Source organism: Camelus dromedarius, chromosome 25, assembly GCF_036321535.1.
Source record: "Camelus dromedarius isolate mCamDro1 chromosome 25, mCamDro1.pat, whole genome shotgun sequence".
NCBI lineage: Eukaryota > Metazoa > Chordata > Mammalia > Artiodactyla > Camelidae > Camelus > Camelus dromedarius.
Window position 1 is genome coordinate 20,205,335 of NC_087460.1, and position 15,809 is coordinate 20,221,143.

The 15,809-nt window shown below is 38.7% G+C and overlaps 1 protein-coding gene across 8 annotated transcripts in view; it reads left to right on the forward strand.

Annotated features, from left to right (window-relative positions):
- Positions 1 to 15,809, forward strand: part of BICD1 (BICD cargo adaptor 1) — a 172,442-nt gene that overhangs the window by 92,723 nt on the left and 63,910 nt on the right. The window lies entirely within an intron of this gene.

The following is a 15,809-nucleotide window of genomic DNA, read 5'->3' on the forward strand; positions in this document are numbered from 1 at the left end:
AGGATAACAACATCGATCTTGTCCCCAGCAACTAATGATAATGAAACTGGGCCTTGAGAGGAATAAAAACCTTGCATCATTATTTGAATCAATCTTTCATTGGCAGTGCTTGCCAAGGGAGTGTTGTTTCACGACCTTTTTTTTCATTATCAACTCCTTAACAAGTGATTTATGCATTTTTTTTCCTAATTGCCACAAAATGAAATACTGAGGAATAAGATTTTGTAGAGTAGTGGTGAGCTTGGGAGGATCATAAACCATTGTAATATCTAAGTTTTTGTGTTTTTTTTTTTTTTTTTTTTTGCTTCCCTAAGGATTAATTTTCACCCCTGTATTAATTCTCTGTGGTTAGCTGGAACAAAATACTTCAAATTTGGTGGCTTAAAACACAGGCTATTCCCTTACAGTGCTGAAGGCCAGAAGCCTGCAGTTGACTGGGCTGAAATCAGGGTGTTGGCAGGGCTGTACTGCCTCGGAGGTGTGAAGGAACGCCCGTTTCCTCTTCCAGTCTGCCTTCCTTGCATTCATTGGCTCATGGCCCCTTCCTCCACGTTTCAAAGCCAGCAACATAGCGTCTTGTTTCAGTGTCATATTCCTTTCTTGTTTTTTGTCAGATTTTTCTCTGTCTGCCTCTGATAAGGACACTGTGATGAGGGTCTACCTGGATAATCCAGGAAAATCTCTCCATCTCAACATCCTTAACTCAATCACATCTGCAAAATCTCTGCTGCTGTATAAGGTACCACACTCACAGGCTCTGGGGATTAGGACCTGGACATCCTTGGCGGCCATTGTTCAGCCTCCCACAGGGGTAATACCACCCCCTATTGGAAATGCATGTTCTACATATTGAGAAAGAGAAAAAAAATAGAAGAAGATATATATAAATATGTAACTTTGGCTTGTAATCAATTCTTTATTCTATATCTTTAATTATATGTTTAAAATTAATGAGACTCAGGAGCCCTAGAGTTGGTGATGCTCATCTTATTTCAATGTACTAACCTATCCATTTATTTTGCATCACCCTTTTGGCTGGAGCCAGTCAGCAGAGAAGGGCAATGCATCACTCCAAGGTCAGACAGTGTCATTACCTATCTCTTATTGTTAAGCGGGAAATCCACCATTAAGCTTCCGATTGAGAGAAATATTATTGAGTAAAAAAAAGGCAAATGCTTTCAGTGTGTATGTGCAGAGAGTCGTAGGTAACCGCATTTTTTCAGACTGTGGCAAAGAGAAATGAAAATTCTGTGCTGTATTTTAATTTGCTGCAGAGTTTCTCCTCCAGGATCGACCATTCTGTTGAGCACCCCCAAGTCAGACAGTGCTGGAAATGCCAGCGTGTGGAAGGCAGTGTCTGCCTCTCTCAGACTGTTCAGAGGGCTAAAATGAATACATAATTAATTCTAGTAGTGGAAGTCACTTCTCTCCCCCTGGGCTGCTGTTTAGGATCGCTGCCTGAATGAAAGCAGAAACCTACCTGACATCCTCTAAGCCTGACTTACATCCTCTGGGGACCATGCAGCGGATACCACTGGGCTCTCCAGCCTGTGTATGTATTACTAATTAAAGACACGCTGCCAGGGTCTTCTTTATTTATTGCATGGCTAGCTTAGATGGCGTGGAAATTGATCAGTTCTCTATTAACAATCCATGAGCTGCACTCCCATCTGAAATGAGCAGAGGCTGAACAATACATTTAACACAATGATTGAGGTTGAATTCAACAAGAATCCTGATGAAGTCCAACTAGATTCTTAGTGCTCTGCTCCAGCGGCTTTTGGAGATAGACTTTTTTCCCTGACACACTTCACCAAATCATGGGCTTAAAAACAGTTGTATTTGCCCTCATTCTTGGGCAAATAGGACCTAGGCATCCTAATTTTGTTTTTAAACAAGATTGCCACAGAATGTTACTAAAAGCCTATGTTTATGTTTGATAAAGCAGTGCACAAAAGAAAAGTTGTATTCAGTAAAATTCCTTACAAGTTAATTACTTAAAACTTTGCAAATAACTGAAGTTAGACGCTTTGGATTTTGTTTTTAGAGCTAAGTGCAGATTTTGCAAGGGCATTCATCTCCATGTCGGCCAGGGTTTAATACTGGTTCTACAAATATTAGCTGAGTAGCCTTAGGCAAATGATTATCCTTTCGGGGCCTCAATATTGTTATCTATTAAATGGGAATAAAAATAACACCTGCCTCGAGGAGGTGTTGTGAATCCTCACATGTGTGCTTGGCATGGCTACTGGCATATGGCAGGCAGTGGGGCCAGAGTTAGCTTTTGCATTATTTCAGTGCTGTTTGCATATATTTTTAGAATGCACTTAGGATTATTTCTCAGGAATAGCATTCCAGAAGTAGAATTACTGGATCAAATGATACAAGGTTTTCTTTTCTTTCTTTTTTTTTTTTTAAGGTCATGCATGTAGCTTTATTGCTTTTCTAGAGGATTAAAGCAGTGTATGCTCTCATTCATAATGGAAGAGAGTTCCCATTTCACTGAGCCCCGGCAAGCATTAAGCTTCGTAACTCTGTCAGGTTGCTTATTTGATAGCTAAAGAATGGCATTTCAGTGTTAATTTATGAGGTCATTGACGATAGGGACATGGTTTATCGTCTTCATCACTACATCCTAGCCCAGAGCTTGGCATATACTAGACATCCAGAAAAAAGAACAAATCAGTGACGAGAAATTAACTACTTTAATTAATTTGTGGAATAATAAATATGTACATTCATTAATTAAGGAGTAATTGCTACACCTTCATTTTTTGCACGTTTGTTAGGTTTCAGCGTCTCTATTATTTATGTGTGGTTCAAGAAATTATTGACTTCTTAATCATTTGCTCTGAGTATTCGCCCCAGTTTATTTGCCTTTAGATTTTATTTTATTTTTGACACATTGAATTTTTGGCAGTTCTGTTTTTAAATCTGCTGCGTGTTTCCTTTGAGATTCCTTTTAGTAGTTTTAAGGGTAGAATGTTTTTTCTTCCTTCTTCTCCCCTTTACCCGTCTCAAAACTATAAAACTATAATGCTCATTTATATCAGTTTTTATGGTTTAATTTTTACTCTTAACGCTTTAGTTTATGTGAGATTCAGCTTGGTGTGAGGAACAATGTGAGAATTTAAATTTAAAATGTTCCCCTAAATGGCTAAATGTCCCAACACCATTTACATCATGATGCTTCTCTTTTTATAAGAATATTAAATTCTATTCTTTGTATTCAAACATCATAAATGGCTTAAACTGAGAGAACTGGGGTAGATTACAGTCTCAAAAAAACCACCCCAGAATATTTTTATAATGTTAGCAAAAGAAATGAAAAGAATTAATTGTTAGTAAAGTTATTTTCAATTCAAGGGATGAAAAATAGGCCATATTTAATACATTATTACTGTTTCCCAGAATATACAACATTTATGATTTGACATAGATCTTTTAGACATGATTTATAAGCTTTTAGAATTTGCATATAAGCCCTGGGTTAAGGATTTACATTTATGATGAATCTCAATATTTTTACTTTGAGTATCAGAAAAATACAAGAGTGTAATCCAATTTAATTTTATTTCCCCCAGCCTGATTGGTCAGCAGTCGGATTTGATTAGTTTTCTGTAACCTAAATATTCAGTAGCCTAAGGGTTTCTTACCAGGTTTCTGAATAAATAAAGCATGTTTTCGGTCTGAGTGAATTTCTTCATAATTTCTCTTTAATTAAAATTGATTCCTTTTAAAAGACATTTGTATTTTCTTTTCTAGAAGTACTCCAACATTATTCAGTCTTCACTGTGTTGTGTTTTGCTATCCTGTCTTGTCCTATTTCTGGCGTATTTTGTCTTATTTCTGTCCTATTCTGTTATTTTCTCTACCTACTCTTATGCCAGAGATTCCCTTTGTGATGATTGTATAATAATATGTTAAAGTTTACTGTTACTATTTTTCTCTTTTTCTTATGTTTCAATTACTTTGGTGGCCCTTTAATTTTTGGTTCATGTTTAAATGGTCTGATCTAGTTTTTAGATTATCAATACGCCTGTATGCTTGATCGATAGCACAATTTGGAAGATGAGCTCAGGCTCCCTTTTTTTCTCCTGTGCTGACTTAATATTTCTTCTAGGAGCGACTTTAAAAATTCATTAGTTCAGTTGTCTACAAGGTAAGAAGAGTCATCCTTCATCAACTGTCCCAAAATTAAAATAATTGATTTCATGTACATTCTCTAAAATAAAATATGGAAACCAGTGATGTTCACAACCAGACACTGCAAAAATCAATACTAAGTTTCTTTTGTATTTGAAATCGAGAGCTAATAACAGCTGCTTATAGGATTTTCCAACCTAATCTTTTTTCTGCTAATAGGTGCTCAGTCTGACAGAGCTCCTAAGGACCATTTCACCCTGTCTCTCTTTGCCGTCCCCCTTTATGCAAATAAGATGACCCTTACATCCAATCAAATCATCACAACAGGCTTTTCATCATTTTTAATGGAACGTCAGTTTCTTGCACCTGCTTGCCTGGTACCCAAAACCTTGCATCTCCCTTCAATCTGCAGCACAGAATGTTCATCAGAGGGAGTTACCTTCAAGTGCCTACTTGTTATTCTAGTCCTGTCAAAAACTCAGCTGACAGATACGCAAGGGTCATAGCCCAGGTGACACACAAATCCCAAATCTGCCAAATCCCCCATTTTTTCTTAAGTTTTAGCCTTCTCTTGACACAGAGTATTAGAAAACTGTATACTCTTATCAGCAATATGATGTGATGTTTAAAAATAGGGACTAAGAAGTCAGATAAGAGTTGAGTTCAAATTCAGGCCCCACCACTTACTTTCAGTGGAATCTTGTCTAAATCACATCATCTTTCTAAACTTTGACATAATTGACATATATTCGGTTTACAGTATGTAAATTTCTGGTTTACAGCATGGTGATTCAGTTATACATATATATGTATCCTTTATCATATTTTTCGTTATAGGCTATTACATGGTATTGAATATAGTCCCCTGTGCTCTACAGTAGGACTTTGTTGTTTATCTATTTTATATATAGTAGTTAGTATCTGCAAATCTCGAACTCTCAATTTATCCCTTCACCCCACATTTAACCCCTGGTAACCATAAGTTTTTTTTTTCTTGGGGGGGAGGGATTTGAGTTTTAATTAACATGTGGACAAATATAATATTAATTTTTTAAAATTTGAAATTTTCATGAACAAAATCTTTTCTGTAGTATTTCATTATAGTCACTATTCTGTAGCTGAGCCATTGAAGGGAAAAGGATCTAGCCTTTGGTGTAGCTGAGAAATGGTTTGTTGTTTGTTTGTTTTAATTTTATTTTCTGTTGAAGTGTAGTTGATTTACAATGTTAGTTTCAGGTGTACAACAAAGTGATTCAGTTATGCATATATATAGACATGTATTTTCAGATTCTTTTCCATCATAGCTTATTATAAGAAATTAAGTACAGTTCCCTGTGCTATACTATACAGTAGGCCCTTGTTATTTATCTATTTTATGTATAATAGTGTGTATCTGTTAATTCCAAACTCCTAATTTATTCCTCTCCCCTCTTTCCCCTTTGGTAATCATAGTTTGTTTTCTATGTCTGTGAGTCTATTTCTGGTTTGTAAATAACATTTTAATCTTTTTTTAGATTCTACATATAAGTGATATCATATGATACTTGTCTTTGTCTGACTTACATAATATGACAATCCATCCATGTTGCTGCAAATGTCATTATTTTATTATTTTTTATGGCTGAGTAGTATTCCATTGTATAAATATACCACATCTTCTTTATCCAGTCATCTGTTGATGGACATTTAGGCAGTTTCCATGTGTTGGCTATTGTATACAGTGCTGCTGTGAACATTGGGGTGCATGTATTATTTTGAATTAAAGTTCCCTCTGGATATATGCCCAGGAGTGGGGTTGCTAGATCATATGGTAAGATTAGTTTTAGTCTTTTGAGGAATCTCCATACTGTTTTTCACAGTGGCTGCACCAAACTACCTTCCTACCAGCAGTGTAGGAGTAAGCCTCTCCACAGCCTCTCCAGCATTTATAGTTTGGACTTTGAATGATGGCTATTCTGACTGGTGTGAGGTGATACCTCACTGTGGTTTTGATTTGCATTTCTCTGATAATTAGTGATATTGAGCGTTTTTTCATGTGCCTATTGGCCATTTGTATGTCTTCATTGGAGAAATGTTTGCTTAGGTCTTCTGCCCAGTTTTGGATTGGGTGGTTTGTTTTTTTGTTATTGAGTTGTATGAGCTGTTTGTATATTCTGGAAATTTTAAGCCCTTATCGGTCACATCATTTACAAATATTTTCTCCCATTCTGTGGGTTGTCTTTTCATTTTGTTTATAATTTCCTTTGCTATGCAAAAGCTGGTAAGTTTAATCAGTTCCCATTTGTTTATCTAATGGTGTTTTTAAAATCAGATAACTAGAATTCTGCGACTTTTGTATGTTTCTCTTTTCACTTGTTGGCTGGGAATCAGAGCTGAGTGGAAAGCTCAGTTAAAGTGAGTAATTGAGGCCTGGGCAGGATAATGCTGTTTGGTACGCAAGCTATTTGCCCAAGTGAGAAACCTGTTGTCTAAGATCAATTGATTTTCCTAAAGCAAACAGTTGGTAATTCAAAACCAGAGTTGAATTACTGGTTTATATTCTTATCTGCACTGAGCAGAGTTTCCCTGGAACAATTAAGTCATATTGACACAGGGGTCTCATTTCTCAGTCCCAGTAGCTACATCACGTCAGTGTTTGCATTCATGCTTCTCAAGGATATTTGCTGCCTCTCTTTTTTTTTTTTTTTATTGTCTAAAATTTCACATTTTAACTGCTTTTTTATGTAGGCATATTTTATTTATAATGGCCTCAAACATTTTAAGCAGAGAGTAGAAATAATCATCATAATAAAATACGAATGATGATATAATCCAAATCAGCAGAGACAAAGAAAGCAAAAGAGGCTGTAGTGTAATGGTTAAAGCATGGGATCCAGAGTCAGATACTCCTGACAGTCAGATAGATAGAACTAGATGAGACAGTGCAAAGCTCTTGGAGTAATTCATAGGATAAGTGCCCAATAAGCAGTAGTTTAAGGAAAAACAGTGAAATTATAACTTAGTGCCACAGGCATTTTAAAGATTGCGTATTGGGTTGAGGCAAAGTTGAGATTTGGAAAGAAAAAGTGGCCCTCAGCAATTTTTTTAAAATCAAGAAACATGAGCTATAGTAGACAAAAAAAATGCCTAACTTTAACCTGGCTCCTGTTAAGTTTAAGAATTATTTAAAGAACATCACAAATGCCTGATTTAGTTAAATTCTTTGAGAAGGTCTAATTCCAAATTCCAGAGCTGGAGATGGACATGGTCATCACTGGACTTCAGTTTTTAAAATCAGGACATTCAAGGAGCAGCCAACATTGCTTTCAATTCTCTCTCTAATAGGTGGAAAGACTTTTGCTAGCTGAGTGGCAAGAGTGGAAAAGGAATGTTAAAAATACCCACTGGTCTCATTTTATTTTTAAGTCAGAAGGGAAAATTCCTGAAATGTTGCCTGACTTGACTTATCCAGTTTAGAACAGAAGGATCGTTTAGATTGAAAAATAGTAGCCTGCTGGTAAATAAGGGAAATAATACCTTTGAATCTAGGGGCACCTGAATGGCCTTTTATTTCATAAGTTATGTCTCCCCTTCTTAGGATAACCAGGAGAAGGATGGGAGAGATTAGTCTCTAAGGAGGAAAAGAATTTATTATCTCTACCTCCAGAAATAACATTGTAATTACGGGACAGATTTCCACCAAACTGTTTTTAGAAATTGCACATTTTTAACTGATTAGGAAGAACTATGAAGAAAGCATCTTTATAGTTATTTGAAATTCGTAGTTTTTCCAAGTGTTTATTTTTACTTTCCTCCTCCCACTATTCCGCATTTATCAGATGTTTATTGAGCACCTTCTATTGGGCAGATACTGGTCTGGGCACTGGAGATACAGCAAGAAACAAGACAGCATCTTTGTCCTCATGAAGCTTACATTTGAGTGAATGAGATGGACAATAAACATAATTACAATAGTCTGTCATGTTGTAAAATGGGAAATCCTCATGGAGGGATTGGTGTGTTGGGTGTGCGTGACATCAAGAGTGTTGATGTGCTGATCATGTTTGGTTTGAGATGCCTGCTAGATCTCCAAGTGGAGAATAAGAAGGTAACTGGATATGTAAGTCTGGAGCTTAAAGCAGAGGCTGATGCTAGGGAAAGGAATATAGGCGTTATCAGTGAATGCATGACGATTAAAGCCATGGGTCCAGATGTGATCACCTGTGGAGTGACAAGAGAACACAGCCAGCAGTCAGACCTCAGACACTCCAATATATGGAGGTCAGCAAAGAAAAGGAGTCATTAAAGGAGACTGAGTCTTAGAGATAAATGTGTTTCCAAAAGGGTAAATGAAGAACTGTGTGAGCAAGATGAAACTTAGAACTGATCATTAGATTTGGCAGGATGTAGGGAGGTTGCCAATGAGTGTGGCAAGAGATTTCCCTGGAGTGGAGGGAACCAAGGCCTGATCAGGCTGCAGAGGGAAGGTGAAGAAATGGAGATGGCAGGTATAGACAGATTTAGTTCAGTAATTTGCCAGGAAAGGTGGCAGAGGGATGGGGACACTATTATTTTTGTTTTCTTTGTTATTAGTTTCTTCTGTGGTGGTGGTTTATTTTCATGGGGGTTGTGTGTTTGTAAACTGATGATCCTTCAAGAAGGATAAATTGGTGATGAAGGAGAGAGGTAGGATGGATAACTGCGGAAGTTAAGTCCTTGAGCAGGTAAGATCTCTCTTCCTGATATACATAAAGATGGAAACCTTGAAATGAAAGAAAAAAAAAGATTCTTGTACTGATATCAAGAACCCTGCGTTAGGATAGGGTGCGGATGGTGTGGGAGTAGGGGGAAGGGGGAACTGGGAATCTGAGGAGCCTGTATCAGTACCATTTCCTAGGGAAAGGAACCCCAGGTGGGTAGGGTAGAGTATGGTACCAATTGCGCCCCCCGCCCCCAAAAAGGATTTGAACAAGCCAACTTCCTGGCTCCCTGGGATGAAAACGTGAGCCTGGGCTTTACCGGCAGGAAGCCTGAAGTAAACTGGGATCGCTTCACAACAAAGCACGTTCTTCTAGCTTGTATGTGGCTTCTTTGAAATAGCTTAGTTGATTCCGTACTTTGGTTAACAGTGTGTAAATCTAAAGTGATTTGTTTGTCTGTCTGTGAATGTGTCTTTCCTCTTCCCACTTCGTCTCTCATCTCGAGCTGAAACAGGAGACAAGACAGTTTCCGGTGTGAATTTCATAGAGGAAGCTGATACAGATCATTATGGCTGGAGAGGGAGTGTCCCTGTGTTTCCTAGTGTCCCTGACAGCATGCAGATGGAGTCTGGCTTACAGTGCTCTGAGTTTGGGAGTGTTTTCCTAGAGATCGCTGAGGGCTTCAGGAGCCTACAGATGAGTTTGTTTGTTTGCTTTTTAGTAGTTTAAATGCTGCCAGTTAATTGGCAGCATTGAGCTGAAGTTGTTCCATTATCGTATTTTTAGTTCATTTTTAGGCACAAATATCTTCCTATATGATCTGATAATACCGATCATTTGCAAGTGATTTTATTGCAGCACCAGTTTGGTTCCCAGGAATGCAGAAGCATGGATCCTCCACTAGACACTTGAAAAGGAAATAATAAGGACTTAGAAATAAATGTTGTCGAGGTTAGTATAACAGACCATTTTGGTGAGGGACCCACTCTTTGAAATCAAATAAGAGACACAAGAAAGAATGCTGGGAGAACCTGTATGACAGAATGAAAAGAATAAAAATCATATCATTGTGTTAATTCCACAGCCACAGATCTATGACGCAAAAGAATCGCTAAAACTAAAGCTTGTCTTGTTGATACATTTATTAGTGTCTTGTTTCTCTTTTTAGATTCCACATTTGAGTGATGTCATATGGTATTTTTTCCCCTTTCTTGGGGGTGGGAAGGGATAAATTGGGAATTCAAGATTTGCAAATACTAACTAGTATATATAAAATAGATAAACAACAAATTTCTACTATATAGCACAGGGAACTGTATTTAATATCTTGTAGCAACCTATAATGAAAAAGAATATGAAAACAAATATATGTATGACTGAAATGTTACGCTGTACACCAGAAATTGACACATTGTAAACTGACTATACTTCAGTTAAAAACAAAACAAAACTAAACTTGTCCTACACGACATTTATCACAAAGAAATTCTGTTTAGACATTGAGTCAAACTTCCCTGACTAGATTGCACACAGTTAATGTTGTATGCTCTGCAATTACCCTCTTTCTGTTCCAATCTGGGTTTCATCACGTATTAGCTGTGTGGACTTTGGGCAAGTAACTCCTTTGCACCTCAGAGAAATAGACACAATAACAGTGCCTACCTTAGTGGGGTATTGCTGAGGATAAAATGCAACCACGTACAGAACAATGAGAATGATGTCAGCGACACAGATGAGATTTTTTTTTAATTATAAGATGACTGTCTAGAAAACATAGTGCAACTTGCAGTGTATATTGATCGTTCACTTAATTTTAGGGATGGTGAAATGATAGGGCAGTGATAGCAGACTTATTGAATACTCAAGGATGAGAAATGAAACTCGGGTTTTACCTTGTTTTGTCATTGCCTTTCGCTAGGTATTCATTCCATTTACTTTTCAAAATTGTAGTATTTTCATCTTTATTACCTACAGACATATTCTCAGTAAGTGTAGGCCACACCTTATGTAATTGTGAGGATGACATTGCCAACTCAATTTCTAGTCTTTTTGAGCCTGCTGGAACCTATGCAAATTTTCCCTCTTTGAATTTTTTATGTTTACCCCATTTTTTCTGGCTGGAGTAGAAAATTGTCTTTAAAGTTATTGCTGCTACAAAGGAAATTCTAGTCCTCAAAACATCAATTAGACACAACCCTTCATTGCTGTTATATACATTTAAAAAGTTTTCTACACGTATATTAAAAATATTTAAACAAAGTAGAATGGCATAAAGACGACATCTTTCTTCACCACTGCCCAACCTCCAGTCCTACCCTGTAGAAGGAACCACTTATATTAGGTTTCTGTAACAAATTACCAAATTTTGTGGATTAAAAAATACAGATTTTTAATCTTACAGTTCTATAGTTCAGAAATCCGAAATTTGTCTCACTGGAGCTAAAACCAAGATGTTACCAGGGCTGTATGTTTCTTACTTGAGGCTCTAGAAGGGAGTCTTTTTCTCTTGCCCTTTCCAGCTTCTAGGGGCCGCCCGCATTCCTTGGTCCATGGTCCCCTCCTCCGTCTTCAGCATCAAGCTACATCCTTCTCACGCTGCCATCTCTCTGGTTCTCGTCCTCTGCCTCGCTTCCATTTTTCATTGTGCCCACCTGGATAACCCAATCTAATCTCCATACTTCATGGTCAGCTGATGACCAACCTTAACTCAACTGCAACCTTATTCCCTCTTATTACCTAGTTTCCCTCTAGGGCAATTAAAAGAGCAATGAGTCAGTAGATAACATTGCTTAAAGAGCAATTTCCTTCTTTTGTCCGCCTTGTTCAGTTGGTCTGCTTTTCTTCTCTCTGAGCTCTGGAGAGACATGTTTTTCTCCCAAAGCAAAAGCACTGAGATCCAGTCAACGCTTTGACGGAGACCCATCCCTTGTTCCTTAGACTACATCCTGCTCAGGCTGCCATAACAAACCATCACAGACTTGGGATGCGCAGACAGCAGAAATAGACGTTATCTCACAATTCCGGCCCCAAGGTCCAGGGGCAGCCGATATGGTTCCTGGCTTGCTGCGCCCCCAGCTGGCTTTTCCTCTGTGCTCACAGGAGGAGAGCCAGCTGTCATTGCTAAGGGTACTAATCCTGTCCGGCCACAGTCCCTCCCCCATGACATCATCTAACCTTAATTACCTCCCAAAGGCCCCATCTGCAGATACCATCGCCCTGAGGGGGTTTGTGCTGCTTCAACATAGGAATTCACCGGGGAAGCAATTCAGGCTGTAACAGTCATCTGGATGGAGTTTGAAAAAACTCTTATCCAGGCCAAAGCGCATCTCTTTTTAAAGTAGTAGAAGCATAATTGCTAATGTGACCCTTTTTAAATGGTCACTTATTCTACAGATATTTCTTGTTTGTGCCGTGTGACTCACCGGCTTAAAGCTCTCCTAGTGATGAAGAGCGCTGAACCTGGGGAACAGAGCCATTCTGCCCGCTGTGCTCTGTGAGGCCGTGGCCAGGCACCTGGCTACCTGCTCCTTGCTGCCTCCCTGAGGGCCTCTGTCCCTGCTTCTCACTCTCCCTGCAGCGCCTTGCCCCAAGGCGGCCAGCTCATGCTCATCGTTCAGGCTCCCACTAAACGTCATCCGTCTTAGGACGTCCCTGACACCCAGTCACAGCTGTGTATTCCTTGGGCTTGCTGGTCTGGGCCAGAGGCTTTGCTGGATGTAAAAAAAGACAAAGACCGGGAGCAAAAAGCCAGGCTTATTACAGCGTTAGCCTTAAATGTGGGCGGGTGTGTGTGTTAGCAAGAATACCTAGCATGTCCTGAACACCTGCTGTGTGTGAAGCACTATGCCAGAGGTTCAGCATTATTTCTCTAATCTAATCTTTACAGCGGCCTCTGATGCACGTATGATTGTTATCCTCACTTTACGTCAGGTCAGCAAACTGCAGCTTAAGGCGGTCAACTCACTTGCCAAAGGCCGTACACGACCAGGTATAGAGCTGGGAGTTACCCATTTTCGTTGGGCTACAGACTTTAAGCCCAATAAGATTTCCCTTTGGCCAAATGATCGACAAGACTCAGTAAGACAAAGTATCTTTATTTTTAAAAATTGAGACAATAATAGATCAGAAGGAATATTGTGAAAAGAGGCAGTGATGATTAATGAAGATAAAGGTGTTTTGTGATCGGACAGACCTGAGTGTGAGCTCTGACCCCGCCACCCGCTGGTTCTGTCACCGTGGATTAAAGACTTCTCTTATCTTCCGTTTCTTGCCTGTAAAAAGGAACTTATGATTACATGAGCAAAGAAACACTGGCACTGACAGATTCTCAATGTTAGTTTGATTTTCTTGAATAATATTAACAAAATTCAGGTATCTCTTCTGTGCAGTTTAGCACTAAGCGCAAATAAGCATCGAATAATCTCTTTTTAATGGGTTTATAGCACTTTAAGCTTGCCTTCTGAATGTCATCGTAAGTCTGGTGACTGAGACACTGGGCAGTAACTCAGTAGGAATATTTATTACAGTTGTTCACTTTGATTTTTTAAACGCTATTTAATTTTATGTTTGCTTAAAATTGACTTGTTTTAAGCCAGTCATAACTTGGGCCCCAGGCATATATTAATTTACAATTGTGATTGATCCAAAATCTTATTACTTAGATTTATATCCTCAATTCACTAATGAAAGATATTAAAATAATGTTGAATAAAATATATGGATAGTAATAAAATAATACAATATAGCTTCAAAATCTGAATATAACTGTGATAGTATTTGTGTTGTGGCTGATTCTTTACAAAAAGCAGTTCCAGGTTACTGAAAAATCCATGTTTTAAAAGCCTATCAGTCTAATGTTTCTGGAAAATGTAAGCTTTACCGAAAGTTTTCAACTTTCATAGAAGTGAAAGTAAGTAAGTGAGGTACCACTAAAGAATCAAAGACATCTCACACATAATTGTATTAATTAAATGGTGGGAACATATATTATCTCACTATTTAACTCAGTAAAATGTTAAGTAGGGAAAACAAAGAAGGTGATTATCAGGAGGCTTTAGGTAAAACTGTAACAAGATTTAAAAAAAAATGAACTATTTCTCCCACATACACACTGAGGGTTCATTTGGCTGATAGTGATTCGAAATATATATTTTGTAGTATTTCTTTGGCCGTGGCCCACACACTAAAGGCAGACATTTCTCAGTTAGTCATTTTCAGGTTTGTTGCCTAAGATGCTAATTGAAATTCAAGGCAGGGAAAACTGCGTCACCAACTTTTGTGTGACAGTGAAAGGCTTTCTCATTAGACTTAGCTCGGTATAAAAGCTTCTCCTCCCTGCCGCCTGAGAGGGACCCTGTGTGTGAAGTGTGTCCAGTGGGGTCTTCAAAAGCCATGTAGACACCAGGCGCTCACCAGCCGGAAGCCCTCGTGCTGTCTCCGCAGCAGTGAGCCCTGAGCAGCAGGTGCCAGAAAAAGATGCCCAGCGCACTTTCCAAAACTCTTTCCCAGGGCTGGGGGAAGGGAGCCACCCTGGGGGCCCCTGTGCGGAGCTCCGAGTCTCCAGGGAGGGAAAGCACGTCCTTATCCCCCAGACGCTCCCTTTCCTCCCTGAATTGGAGTCCTTTGAACCTCAGAGCCACATACCACACTGCTCGGAGCCGGAGGCTCCCACAGCCCCTCGGTCCTCTCTTCACCGTGAATTCAGCCTGATTTGCAGAGGACCATCCACTTTCCCCTTGCATGTTTTAGTCTTTTACTTTCAATTTGTTTTCTTTGGCTTTCTGCCTGAAGCCAGGAGACAAAGTCAGTCAGAATGTGTTAATGAAAAGAGCTCAAAAAAGAAAAAAAAAAAAAAAAGAGCTCAAACTTAGGATCTGGGAGATTTGGATCAAAACCTAGGACTATCATTTCCTACCTCTGTGAATTACCCCAGTTTCCTTCGTCTCTCTGGGCTTCAGTTTACTGATTATTGTAGTAGAATAGATACCACAAGTTCTTTTTATTTAACTATTTGTCCTGCATTTAACTACCAACTACTAATATTATGCATTTGTTATATGTGGTTGAATCATAGCATTCTTTTGCTGTCTTTTTATGCCTGAGAAATTTCTTTCCTCTGCCTGGTACGTCCTATGTAAGTGGCGAAAACAACTTTTATTAAAACATTAAGTAATCAAGTTTTCCCACTTCAATGGCACTGTAATGGATTGAAAAATTCACTTTGAGCGACTGTAGAATAAGTAATGACAAAAAAAAACATTTTATAAAAGAAAATGTAAAAGAATGAGAAAACTACAAGACTTAGAGCCTATTTATAACCTTCACCTGCCAAGAAGGATAAAAGTTACTGAGTATATTTATTCGATTTATGTATACCTTTCATATATTTCCAATCTAAACTGAATTTCTGCTAAGAGAGTAGTATTCAAGTATTTCTTTTGTTCATCTTGCCTTATGGTACTTTGTTTGGTTTTAGGAGTCTGTCTGCAAAGATGCAGTTTGTAGAAACATATTCCAATGATTTCTTACTGTTACAGAGTGCATGAAAAAATGCCTCAGAGTATTATCTTAGGAAGGCAAAAAAATTCTGATGCAACTTGTAGCCTTGACACTCGGCTTCCCTGCAGGGCTGACTTGTATGGTCTGCCTTTTGCGGATGGAGCAGCTCACTGTCTCCTGACTGTTCAAGGTGTGAGCCAGGGGGGCTACGCCTCGTCTTCTGTGCAGTGTCTTCCTGGGCGGCTGCTGGAATTCATTATTTATTGCCCTCCACTCTCCTCGCCTCCATTTCTGTTATGTTTGCTTTTCCTAAAGTTGCAGCAGTTACACAGGGTCAGATCATTGAGAAGACTCACCGGAGTCCAAAGGGTGTGTTCATATAAGGTTTTGTAGGGGTGGAAAACTTTCCTTCTTCCCTTCTAAGTTCATTGGCTGGTCTTATCATTAAATTGACATAAGACAGATTAACAGAAGAAAACTGTAAGG